Raw genomic sequence first — 13,254 nt, 5'->3', positions numbered from 1 at the left:
TTAGTTGCTACTGCATGAGGGAACAATAAATATTGCCACCCCTTTGTGAAAGGGTGCAGACTGCTCATGAGAGGGCAGGGGTGGGTGGAAGAGCAAATGCAACCCCATAACCATCTGGAATTATGCTCCCTCAGCACAGTCATGAGTGATTAATTAGCTGAAGCAAGATAGCCTCCAAACCCATGCACAATTAGAACATTCAGGTCCAAAAATGCACCTTAATGCCGTTGCCATCTCCTCTTCACTGGATCAGAGTCAATTGGATGCACACCTGTCACATCCCGCTAGGGGGTTCTGTGACTCAGTGGCAAAGCATGTGCATTGTGCGCAAACGTTCCCAGCTCCAGTTGCTGGAATACTCAGTATTTGACCAAAATGAAAAATAAACAAATGCCAGGCTGGTAAAGACCTTGTGCTTAAACCCTTGCAAAGGTACTGCTAGTCAGAGGAGACGTGACTGCACACAACTAGAGCTGTCTTGGCAACGAGGGCAGTGGAAGAGCTTTATTTGCCCTCAGTGATATTCTCACATGTCCGACCCTATTTGGCTATACAGTGGTATGACCTAGTCCCTGATTGGCTATGATCAGGAAAGGCTCAGCGGCAGAGCACTTCCACTTTGAATGCAGAAGATCCCAGTGTAAATTCCTGGAATTTACAGGGATTAGAGGACAGTTAACCTTCTTTCTCAGTTAGGGCTGGAAACTCTAGCCGTGGAAGGCTGCCTCCAGACAATTCTGAACCACATGACCCAGCAGTGCTCAATAAGGTAGTTTCATCTGTTCATATACAACACTTCCAAGTACAAATGGAACCAGATCTGCAGCAGATCGAGGAAACATACATGGCTGTGAACATGCATGGGGGAAATGCATGAACAAGCTGGAGGGAGGTCTTTCTCACATACCTTTTTTACACCTAGAACAGCAGCTTTTGCTGTTAATTAAACCTCACAAAAATGCAGTCTCCTTCTCTCTCTCGAATGCAGACAAAAAGCTCCAGACGGTTGAGGGAGGCTGGGACACCATAACAAAAATGTGTTCTGCAACTCAAAAAAGATCCTCAGGGGTTCCCCCTTTTCCTATCTTGGGGATATCCTGTTATTTACTAGCCAGCTGTTCCTTCCTTAGCTGCCCCTGGAGAGCATTCGGCAGTTCTTCCAAACAGCTGCCTGAAGCTCTCCTCCTCCTCAACACCCCCCAATGGAAGCAGCTCAGTTTTGCTGCCTCCTTCCACTGCTGCCCGACCCCCAGCCATTGCTGGCTGAGAGAGGGCAGTCACTAGGGCTGGTATTGCTGCTGCTGCACAAGAGGACTGTCCGTATTTATCTGGGGAATTGAGAAGAACAAGGAAGGGAGGTTTAGAAAAATCCCCAAATGTGCTTCCTTGTCTCCATTAAAATTTGGTACAGATGTTCGCTGGAAACTGCAGGCGTCTCTGTGGGTGGGTTTCTAAAGAGAGACTTACTGGGCTCAGTCCCAGGGGATGAGCTCTGGTTTCTTAGTGGCAAAGGGAATGTGTGTCCTCAACCGTAGCCTGAGCATGGAAAACAGGTACTGGAAAGTCAATACTGGCAAGCCCAGTAAAAGACAGGCTGCTACTTCAGTTGGGATCTATCGTGCTTTGCCATTGTCCTCCAGCTTGGGTTCAGCCACACATTCTTGCAGGCTTCCGAAAGGCAGCTGATGGGCCACTGTTGGAACCAGGATACCAGGGTAGATGGGCCTCGCTGAGGCTGACCCAGCAGACCTTTCTTATGAGTGTCCACTTTTGCAAGAAATTCATCCATATTTGCCCACATGGATCTGAAGGTCTGGAGCAAACAGTTTCCCCAATGCTACCCAGCCACATCTCTTGGATGCAGTGCGGGAAAAGGGGGGCTTTGCGCTCGATTCTTCAAGACTTATGCAAATTGCAGGGCCTCTCCACCCAACATCTTCACCGCAGTAAGATGTATAGATCTTTCCATGGTGATTAGCCCTTCCCCATTTATTCACCTCCTCCTTCTGAACAGAGTTATAGATTCGGGCTACCTTTGCCACCCAGGGAGCCAAAGCTGTCAGGGTTCTGTCTCCCTTTAAACAATATTTTGGATTTGAATTAAAATACCTTAAAGGCCTCATTAAAGCTAAATTAAATGTGTAGCCAAGCATCCTTTATACATTTTAATCAGATTTCTACCCATTTCAAACAAACATTGCTGTTGACTATTTATACTGGAGGTGTAGTGGAGCTGCTTCTCCTGGTTCATTACATTTTCACAGGTGGAATCTGGTCAATTGAATCAGGTTGTTGAAAGTGACACTATTCAGGTTCAGAGATGATTAGCAATGGCCAAATCTCTCCCTCCACTTGACCGGCAGCAGGTGCTGGATGCCAAACCTGGATCAGAATGGAGTCTAAAAAGAACCTGCCAGAATACCTGCCAGAACCTGCCTGCCTATGTAAACCACCTTGAATAAAGTCAGAGGAGTAATCCGATGACCAGAAAAGCAGTATATAAATACCTAGTTGTTGTTGTTGTTATTATTATTGGATGTGGGAATAATAATAATTCCCACATTTTAGGGGGAAAGACAAGCCTTTGGTGGGAGGAGAAACCAGGCAGGGTAGAGCTTGAGCATGCAGGCATCCAGGCATCATGTAAGGACCTAGGTATGGAGCATGTCAAATTTCAGTGGCAGAATCTGTTGCTTTTCAAAATGCCCATGAGGCACCAGCCTTGGCACACTTAAGAACCTGCCATTTTCCTCCTCCTCTTCGATCAACTTTGAAATTATATAGTTTAATGACAAGTAGCTTGCAGATATGGGGCCAAGGCTATCATGCCAGCCACTGAGGGGCCAAATCTCCTCTTCTCCTCCCCTCTCCCCTTTTTCATGTTTAAAGCCCCAGTCCTATACACCAGCGGTTCCCAAACTTGCCTGGGTCATGATGCCCCCACAGCCTCTTCTTCCCGGCTAAGCCAGGCAGTGCTATCTTTGATCTCACAAGATTCAAGACGGCAGCACCCAAGTCCTGTGAGATTAGGGCACTGCTATCTTGGGTCTCATTAAACCTCGCAGGAGTTAAGATTGTTGTGCTTGTGGGAACGGGTAGCAGGGGCAATTGGGGACATCCTGTGGCGTCCTTGTAAGTGTGCCACAATACCCTAAGGCGTCATGACACACATTTTGGGAACCCCAAAAGTGCTATACACACTTACCTGGATGTAAATTTCACGAAACTCAGTGGGGCTTACTCCTGAGTAGAAATGCCTAGGCCTGCACTGCCAATGAACCTTCACACCTGCTCTTCATGGGCAAAATTGCCTATGCCCAAGAGCTTGCAGTCACCTTCCTTAAGGAGCATGTCGGTCCTTTTCCTTTCTTTTAAAACTGAGTTAGGTTCAAGAGAGTAGTTCTGGAACCCATCACGTCATGTGCTCTGCGTCCTCGTTGGATTTTTGCTCCTTCTGTCCTTCCATTCTGATGGAGGGTCTCCAATTTGTAAACATTAATAACCATTATTATTATTATTAAAAAGGGAAGAAAGCGAGTAGCCCTGTGACTAATTATTTTAAGTGCTTTCAATAAGCCTCAGCTTGGCTCTTCCATAAAAATCCCCCCCTGCTGCGAGGATGAGATTGTTATGATGATCAGATCTTTCCTTGGCCCCATTAATTTTGCCCAGCAGAACAGCCGAGCAGATGCAGACAAGGAGAAGGCCAGTCTGATTAGCATAATTCTTTTCAAAGACCATTTCCGTCCCTAAAGGCCACCGTAGCCAGTCTCCTATCCGCTCTCTGATCTAATTACATCCAGGAGACTTCAGACACTGGTGGGCCTCTGCAGCAGATGCCACTGCTCAGATAGGAAGCCCCCTTCAGGTTATAGAAACAGATCAGAGGATCAATTGAAATTAACAATCCTGTTCTTGCTTCCATCCACCCACCCTCTCATCTTCCTCAATGCTCAGAATAAAGTTGTTTTGTAAATAAGCAAACCTAGCACACCTTTTCCTCTAAAGACAGGAGCACCAACACTCAATATTTCACAAGGGCATCGAGAATTATTCCTGCTAGGAGAGAAGAAGGTGGGTCCAAGTAGCCCAGCATCCTGCATTTCACAATGGCTAACCAGCCGCTCTCAGGGAGCCTGTAACAACAGGCGAGGCAACAACCCTCCCGCCATATGTCCCTGCATCTGAAACTTGCAGATAGACCACCTTTGAACATGGTGGTTCTATACAGGCAGCATAGCTAGCAGTACAAAAAGAACCTGCCTGAGACCGTCAGTGTCCAGTACATGGAAGTTCTACTTAGCTCTCACAGCCTTCTCTCTATGCATTTGTCTAGGGTCCTCTCAAAGCCATCTGAGGTCTGGCCTCTCATCACTAGAGGTCTCTCCACATAGTGGCCAGCTCCTCGTCTGTCTCAGACAGCACCACCAGGAAGCAAGCTGGTGAACGTCTGCAGGTATGGACCAAACTGGAAAGACTTTTCAGTCTCTTCCCACTCCATAAAAAGATATCCCAAACATCAAATTCTGTCTTTATGTTGCTTCTGTGTCTACAAGCCTTCAGTAGATGCAAAGGTTTTTCTCATGGCATTCTGTGTTGTGCTGTTAACAGGAGGGAAGGGCTGAGCAGTCTGCCATTTAGTACTATTGAATTAATTTCTCAGTATAAGAGGAGTAGAAGAGGGGCAGGAGGTCTGGTCTAGAGGGTAGAGCCTCCGTTAGCCCGAAGATAACATCAGAAGGTCACCAGTTCGAGGACACCAGCAGCTCCCTGAACGGCTGAGAATGGCAAGACCTTGAAGCAGCTGACAAGCCGAGCTGAGCGATTCCACCTGCTCTTGCTGTGAGCAAGAAGCGTCTTGGCTGCCCTCCATGTGAGAGATGGAGCTGCTTGCCAGCCTGCGTGGGAGAACCGGAGGCCAGAAGTGAGACCAAACCAGGAAGAGCCATTCTGGAATGTTGTTGGTTCTTGAAAGAGAGAACCTCTAGGACTGTAAAAAATCCCCTTGAGGGATTTAGAAACGCCTGCCTATGTAAACTGCCTTGAATAAAGTCAGAGGAGTAATTCAATGACCAGAAAGGCGGTATATAAATACCGAGTTGTTGTTGTTGTTATATTTTACTAGGAGACCATTTACTGTCTGGTGTGTTGTGTGTTCTTTTTTTTTTTAACATCAATATCTCAAACAGTTGTTTGGGGAACGTATTGTTATTGCATAAACTTGCCCCCACAGGCACACCAAAATGTGCTGGTGCTCAGCTCCCCAGTGCACCCAGGTCTCCAAACAGTCACCTATGGAGGTGGGAGGGGAGGCAGGAAGGAACAGACCCTTCTCAGTGGTGGCACCAACCTTATGGAACTCCCTCCCTCTCAGCTTATCACTGCTCCCTTCCTAGAGGCTTTTTCCAGTGGGGCCTAAAGCATTGTTATTTAGACCAGCCTTCTGAATCCAGGTCTTTTTAATATTGGCTATTGTGGGTTTTTATGCGGGTTAGATTTTATGGGTCTTGCCCCTTGTTACTGTTACTGATTGCTCTTAATTCATTATTTTTTTGTTTTGATTTTTAGTGTGATATTTTTAATGCTGCTTTGTAGATTTTTTTTTTTTTAATCTCTATGGTTTGTATTGTGATTTTATGTTGGAAGCCACTTTGAATGTCCTTCGGGGAGATAAAGCAGAAATTTAGTAATTTAGTAAATAAAATAAAGAGTGGGGAATGTTTCCAGCCATATGTGCTATGCTGAGGATCACTGTGGGATGAGTTCAACACAGCACCTTCACACCAGCCTTGCCACCCAGGCCCAGTGGAGAGGAAGGTGGAACGTGGTGTCTCTGGACCAAAAGCCATCTCAAAAAACACCCACAAATGGAACCTATAGGTTCCCTTTAGATTCTGAAGCAGACTGTTTCTAATTGTGGGGGAGGGAGGGCTGGGATGGGGACAGTGGTCAGCCAGGCAGCTGCGGGGTCACTGTGGGAAACAGGATGTCTGATCCAGCAGGGCTGCTGAATCTGCTGCACTCTTATGTTCAGAGTGGTTGTGCGATTCCCCTGGGGACTGGGGATAAGAATAGGCCCTCAGTTTGGCTGCACTTGTCGTAAGAGGCGACTAAACAGCCACCGGGTAGATGGGACTCGTTAGCCTGGGAAGGCAGCTCATCTGAGAGAAGGAAAACTCTGATCCCAAACCTCCACTGCCTTGTGGCTACATCCAGTTATGGGAAAGGCTTCAGGAGTCAACTTCGAGGCAAAATCCGGAGCCGGAGTCCCTGAGACAGTTCATGGCTGAACACAGTCACGTTCTGGCAACTCCTGCGATGCCGCTGGAACCAACCGTATTGGCCTCTGCCTTTCCATTGGACCAATTCAGCGATGTGGAGAGGGGGGATTTGCTGCATGGGTAACAGCCTATCCTCCATACCTACTTTACCCAGGCTTCACGCACTGGAGAGGACACTCTGTTCCAGAACCACCATTCAGAGCGTGACACCATAGTCTTCCGAGACTGAAGGATGCCAACATGGTTGTGTGATTGGGCCTCCCAGCAGTGTTGGGCCCTTGGGAAAATTGCCCCCACCCTCTTGCTACGAGCTCTCCCTCCTGTATCAGACAGAAGCAGAGGAAAGGGGGGGCATCTCTTGTGATGGTTTCAAGCAGTAGATAAATCCAAAATATAAACAAACAGCCACCCATGAATTCAAAACACTCAACTTCTGCTTATACGATCCCTAGAATCTCTGGTGTTTGGGGCAACATTTACTTAAAAGCAAAAAAAGATGAGGGAGAGAACTTTTTTTTAATTATTTGTTTATACTTCTATGCTTTCTGTTGGGAAAAAAAATAAAAAATAAAGCAACTCTATCTATTTATTGCCTCTTCCCCCTCTAGGTCTTAAACCTACAAGGATAAAGTTAGAGTACACAGCATGAATAATATTGAGAATATACACACACTCACACAGACAGGGCAGAAAGTTAGATTGTCCCTTTAAGCACAAAAACATTCATGGCATCTTTCATGTCTGGGGAGAGAAAGCAAAGCATTGAGCAAGGAATATATACATATTTTTTTTTCCCTCCACAGAAGCGATAGAAAATCCCAGAAAAATACACAGCCTTAGGTGGAAGAGGAAAAAGAGAGCGGGGTTGGGGGGGGAGGAGAATTCTATTTTAAATGTTATGAGCATCTTTAAGCCACTAATGCCTTGCGTTCCAAATGGCTATGTTTCTGTGCCTGAAATTGGCAGCAATTGGACTTACAAGTGCTGGGAAAAAGATTTCTTAGGACAGATGAAAGGAAAGTATTTTTCTGCTAAATTCAGACGCCCTGAGCCAAGGAATGAGGCTCTCTGCAGCTTTGCATGGCAGTGCTTGCATTCACAGCGCTTGTTTTCATATAAAATATAGTTATTGGGAAAGGAAAGCAAATCGGGAGGCTGGCTGGAGTTTAAAAAGAAGACAACAGTTGTCAAAGCTGGATGGTTTTGTAAAAAGGTGTGCTTAAAAAAGAGGGCAAGAGGCAGATAATGAAAGACAGCGAGGAGGAGGGGGAGGGATGAATCTGCAGCAGTGCCACAGCTGAGCACTGGGGGGAAATAACTGCCTATGACAGGCGCTGTGTCTCCCATGCATTCCCAAAGTCCCCTTGCATTGCTCATGAAGATATAACTTGAAAGAGGGAGACAGTTCTGGCAGGGAGGTGACACAAGACATGTCAGAGCCCCAAGGGGAGAGAGGGCAGTTAACCATTAAGAGTGCTACCTCAACAGTCCCCGGCCCGTCCAATTCACTTAGCATCACGGGAGGCTTCAGTGTGACTTGCTCTGTGTGGCAGAGATGGGGACCCACCTGCCTGGAATGAGAAAGCCAGAATGAGGGCAGGGAAGGACTTCACGTCCCTGAAGAGCAGCAGGCGCCGGCAAAAGGGCAGGTGTCGTTCTTGGACATCGGCAGGCATCACAGCAAAAGGATCTGAAATGTCAGTGTGGGGAGAATTCAGCTTTGCAGGCACTAGCATAGCTAAGGGGGAGCTGAGGGGGTCCAGGCCCCAAATCTGTGGATCATGCAGGTGGTGCCGCTTCTCCAGCAGGAGCCCAGCCCTCCATAACCCTCCAGAGGAAACATACGGCCTTCCCTGGACTCAGAAAGCCTCCAAGAGGCCTTCGAAAGGCATTTCTGTTTTTCAGGAAAACCCAAAGTGCTTTTCTAAGGCCTCCAGAGGTAAGGGGAGGATGCATGCAGCCTCCGTGCGATTTAGACCACCTCCTGGACACGACCACCCAGACAGACCCCCTCTTGCACCTGGTGGTGTTAAAAAATTTTGTGCTCCCACATGTCAGATGCCTTCGCTATGCCAGCTTGCAGGGTCACAGTTCTTTTAACTCAAACCCCAAAGGTCTACCTACAGGAGCCCGATGCAGAATGTTGGTTCGAGGGCAGAGACTACTGTCCACTGCCCTCTGTGAATGGAATTGTCAACCCCACCAGGACTGGCCAGGAGCTTCCAGGAACCAGCATCAGAATTATTAGTTTTGCCAACTTGCCACAAGAACTTGAGAAAGAACAAGACCCCAAAGTAAGCCCCACCTGGCTGCATTGTTTGCTTACCCTTGCAGTGAGGAGGAGGCCATGCCTTTATGGACTCCTTTCCCAAGGCCATTGTCCCAATCAAAACTGCAGAAGTTCACCGTCCGTTTCCAGAGGTTTATCCACTGCTGAGACAAACCGCTTTCCTCTAGTTAATTGTGTGCCTGCTCCCCTGGAGAGGACACCGCAAACAGATTGCTCCTTGATGCCCACCAAGTTCCTTCCCTTTAAGCCTCGTTGGTGTTTTGATCAGGGGATGATGAAAGGCTGGGATCCGTTTTCTTTGTGGGCAGCACTCGTTTATCACATTGGTTTTGATCAACAAGAGAACATTCTGATTTATTTTTTTCCTAATCAAAAATTATACCTAAGAAGTGGGAGAGAGAAACCCTGCAAGGAGCCGGCTGGCTGGGCATCATAAAAGTAAGGAATAATAATATTAATAATTATCCCCGCACCAAAGGGAGCTGTTTTTCAGTCCGCACCATCAAAGTTATGCTGGGTCCTCCAGATGAAAGCTCCTCTTTCATTCGCTTCCTTTAACACCTCATTTGTTTGAAACCCCTTGTAGTTCCTAAATCACCAAAGTGGGACATGAAGAAGAGAAACACAAATGTCTTCCCTGTGCTCTCGTCTAGCACCCAAGAGAGCTTCTAGACATTCTGGAGAATAAAGAGAATAAAGAAGACATTCTGGGGAATAAAGAAGACGGTTGGATTGTTGGGATGTACACATGGGATGTACACATGGTTTTTCCCCTGGGGGCTGGGGATAAGAATAGGCCCTCAGTTTGGCTGTACTTGTCGTAAGAGGCGACTAAACAGCCACCAGGTAGATGGGACTCGTCAGCCTGGGAAGGCAGCTCATCTGAGAGAAGGAAAACTCTGATCCCAAACCTCCACTGCCTTGTGGCTACATCCAGTTATGGGAAAGGCTTCAGGAGTCAACCTCGAGGCAAAATCCGGAGCCAGAGTCCCTGAGGCAGTTCATGGCTGAACACGGTCACGTTCTGGCAACTCCTGCAATGCTGCTGGAACCAACCGTATTGGCCTCTGCCTTTCCATTGGACCATTTCAGTGACATGGAGAGGGGGGATTTGCTGCATGGGTAACAGCCTATCCTCCATACCTACTTTACCCAGGCTTCACACACTGGAGAGGACAGTCTGTTCCAGAACCACCATTCAGAGCGTGACACCATAGTCTTCCGAGACTGAAGGATGCCAACAAGTACACATGGTTGAATGAAGATGATAGTGGCCAAAACTCCATATTCTTTTCTACCAAGCTGGAACCCTTGGTGCTCTCAGGGCATGATCTGAGGCCACTTGATGTTACTGAAGACAAGCAGGTTCAAGTCTGGTCAGTACAGTGGGTCCTCGTTATTTGCAGGGGTTCCATTCCCAGAAATCTGTGGATAACACAGGCCAACACACATTTTGCCTCCTTAAACGTTACCCAACTCCTGGGTATATTTGGGGTGCCATCTTTAGTGAATGGTTCAAGCAGCTTCCTCATGAGGAAGCTGCTTGAACCATTCACTAATGAGGCTATACTATATCTCCAAAACTAGACATGATAGGGCAAAACGGATGCCATTTTTGGAATTGGCACCCCAAATTCATATCAAACCACCATAAAGTTTGGGAAGAACTTTTCTGACTCTCAATTTTGTAGGCCTGTGTAATCAGTCTGTGGATTAGGACACTAAAACCCTCCAAACGTGACCAGAGCTGCACTCCAGCCATGTTCGGATGATGTGCTGAGGGGTGGGGAGGCTGAGTGCTGCTTCCCTGACCCTCAGAATGCCTTCTACAGCATTTTAACACAACTTCTGGTTTCTCAGAGGAAACCAGAAGTGATGTTTTAATATCCTTATAAGGCATTCTGAGGCCTGGGGAAATTGCGTTCTGGTTGCATTTGGGGGGTCCAGGTTGGGCCACCCCACTGGTTCGGAACCCTCGGATAATAAAATCTGTGTGTACCAAATCAGCAGATAAAAAGGGCTGATGGGTACTTGGTTGGGTGACCCCTCTGTAGATGTCATTGCATTTCTAGTGAGGAAACATCTAAGAGTTTTCCCCCAACTGGGCTGACTCACCAGAGTATGTATGTATGTATGTATCTATGTATGTATGTATGTATGTATGTATGTATGTACGTACGTACGTACTGCATTTTCACCCTACCTTTCTCTCCGAGAGGACCCAAGGCAGCTTACAAAAAAGTGCAAGCACAAAACATGGTTGTGCACTCGCCAAGACTGAATCTTCATGGAAAGATGCTTTGCTTTGTTCGGTTCTGATGAACCAACTGGGGGGACGGGACACAGCAGCAGATTCTGGGGCAAATGTTGAGTGGAAGGGATTTTTCTTTTTGGTGCTCACACAGACTTAGTCTCGCACCTTTGCCCTTTGCTGATAATAGTTTCTGATTTAAATGGAACAAGCTGGAGGTGTGGAGGACCATACAAGACAGAACTCCCTGGAGCCCTTCCAGTGTGGTCTGTCCTCCAATTTCCTGGCTGGCTGGCTGGCTCCTGTTTGCTACAGATATAGGTATGTTTCAACAGCTCCAGAAGGTGCAAATTTCCATGCATTTCACCATTTTAAAATAGAAAGAGTAAAACAAATGGTAGCAAATAGCAGATGTTCTAAAAAGTAATTAACAGCTAATCAGTTCTAGATTTCCCCACCCCCACCTTGCATTAAAGACTTAAAATAGCTACTGGCTTTTTGTGCAGCATTCACAGGCAGCCTGAGGTGGATGTGGCAACATGAAAATCGTGAAGGGGCAAAAAGGGGTGAGAGGTGACTTGGAGGGGCTTCAGGTGCTCTAAGCAGGAAGAGCTGACTTGGCTGGAGGCAAACTGGTTCTGTTTCTGTTCCCCTGCTTGGACAGCAAATCTAAGGCTGCACTGTACAGCTCCCTCCTCCACTGCTGTGAATGATTTCAGGAGAAGTCCAGGGCCACCGTCGTGCAAGGCCATTCTTTTGCACGGCCATTAATTAATGATGTTGCCATGCTGTGCAATGAGAAAGGTTGTCAGCAGGCACTGCATTCATGACGTGACTGTTTGCAAAGAAGCTGGTGTGACGTGCCAAGAAGAGCAGCGGCCAGGGGCCAGAAGAGGCGGGTACAGGGGGCAATTTGAACCAGAGCCCAGGGTTAAAAAGGGGGCCCAGAAGCCAAGGGAAAGGCCCAGACATTTCCTGAGATCTTACACTTTCTGATCTCACTCAGATTTGCTGCCCGTGAGGGATGCTGGGGGCTCCACCGTCAGCACGCAGTGGCACCGCTGCTGCCGAAGTCAGTTTTGGTGCACGCAGGGCATTTTCCATTCCAGTGTGAGCCTCAAGATGATGCTAATTGTCTCCAAGGATTTTGTATAATTAATTGGGCAGGAGGTCAAGTCTAGAGGGTAGAGCCTCCATTTGCCTGAAGATAACATCCACAAGGTCGCCAGTTCGAGGCCACCGGCACCATGTGACCTTGGAGCAGCTGGCAAGCTGAAGCCGAGCTATTCCATCTGCTCTGAGCCTGGGAGGATGGAGGCCAGATCAGAATGAAACATCTGAATTGTTGTGGCTCTTGAAAGATAGAGCTTTCTTTCAATTGTAAAAATCCCTCCGGGGATTTAAATTAGCCTGCCTATGTAAACCGCCTTGAATAAAGTCTTGAATAAAGCCCAAGAAGGGCAGTATATAAATACCTGTATTATTATTATTATTATTATTATTATTATTATTATTATTATTAAAAAGATTTTAGAGAGACTTGGGGGTCCATTTGGTTTTCTGTATTACTGTATCTAGCTGCCAGTGCTAGATGCAGGTGGTTAGACCTGAGTTCCGCATTGGGAAGCCCAGTAGATCTGAGCTCCAGAGACTATTCGTTCTGTCACCACCACCACCACCTGCCCTGTTTTGTCGCTTTGATCTCAGCCCCAGAGAAGCATGTTGGAAGGGTGAAGGGGAGGCCCAGAGGCTACCTTCTCTCCCCAATCAATACTTACCTTCCATTTGTATTTCTCTCTCAACCTGAGCCGTGTCACACATCAGACAACTGTGAACCAAAGAACATTTCAGGGACGAACAAAATTGCTTCTCTCTCCTTTACACTCCCTTTGCTTGGAAGCTGAGCTGAATGATAGGAGCTCTTTTTCTGAGATGGGAATGAAAGCATTTGGTTTCTCAGACTAAGGTTGCCAATTCCCAGTTTGCGGGTCTGTGCGGGCCACCCTTCAGAGAACCCAGAAATTGCTACACCAAGCCCACGTATTTGAACACAGCCTGCTTCTCCAATCCAAGGACAGCAAAATAACAAGGAGTGGTCCCCCTCTCCCCAAGTGGTAAGGAGTTCCAGAGGTGGCACTCTTTTGGTGTCTTGTGCATGAGCTGAGCTATGGAGACTCAAAATGGCTTTGCAAAACTTGCTTCATTTCACATATGCAGTGTGGGAGGGGAAAAAAGGAATTCTTGCTTCAGACTGAAGGTTCCCTAGGCACCCCGTACAGGGTTGCATCTAGGCTCCATTACTTCCAAGCAGAAGCTCTCAGGACAGTGGCTCCAACTAGCCAAACTGCTGTTTCCTCACAACCTGGTCTCTGTCCAACCCCTGTGGATGAATTTCCCATTCAGGAAATGCCCGCAGCCATTCAGAAATTTGT

This window comes from Tiliqua scincoides, chromosome 11 (genome assembly GCF_035046505.1).
Source record: "Tiliqua scincoides isolate rTilSci1 chromosome 11, rTilSci1.hap2, whole genome shotgun sequence".
Taxonomy (NCBI): Eukaryota; Metazoa; Chordata; class Lepidosauria; order Squamata; family Scincidae; genus Tiliqua; species Tiliqua scincoides.
Note: the sequence above shows the minus strand (reverse complement) of the source record.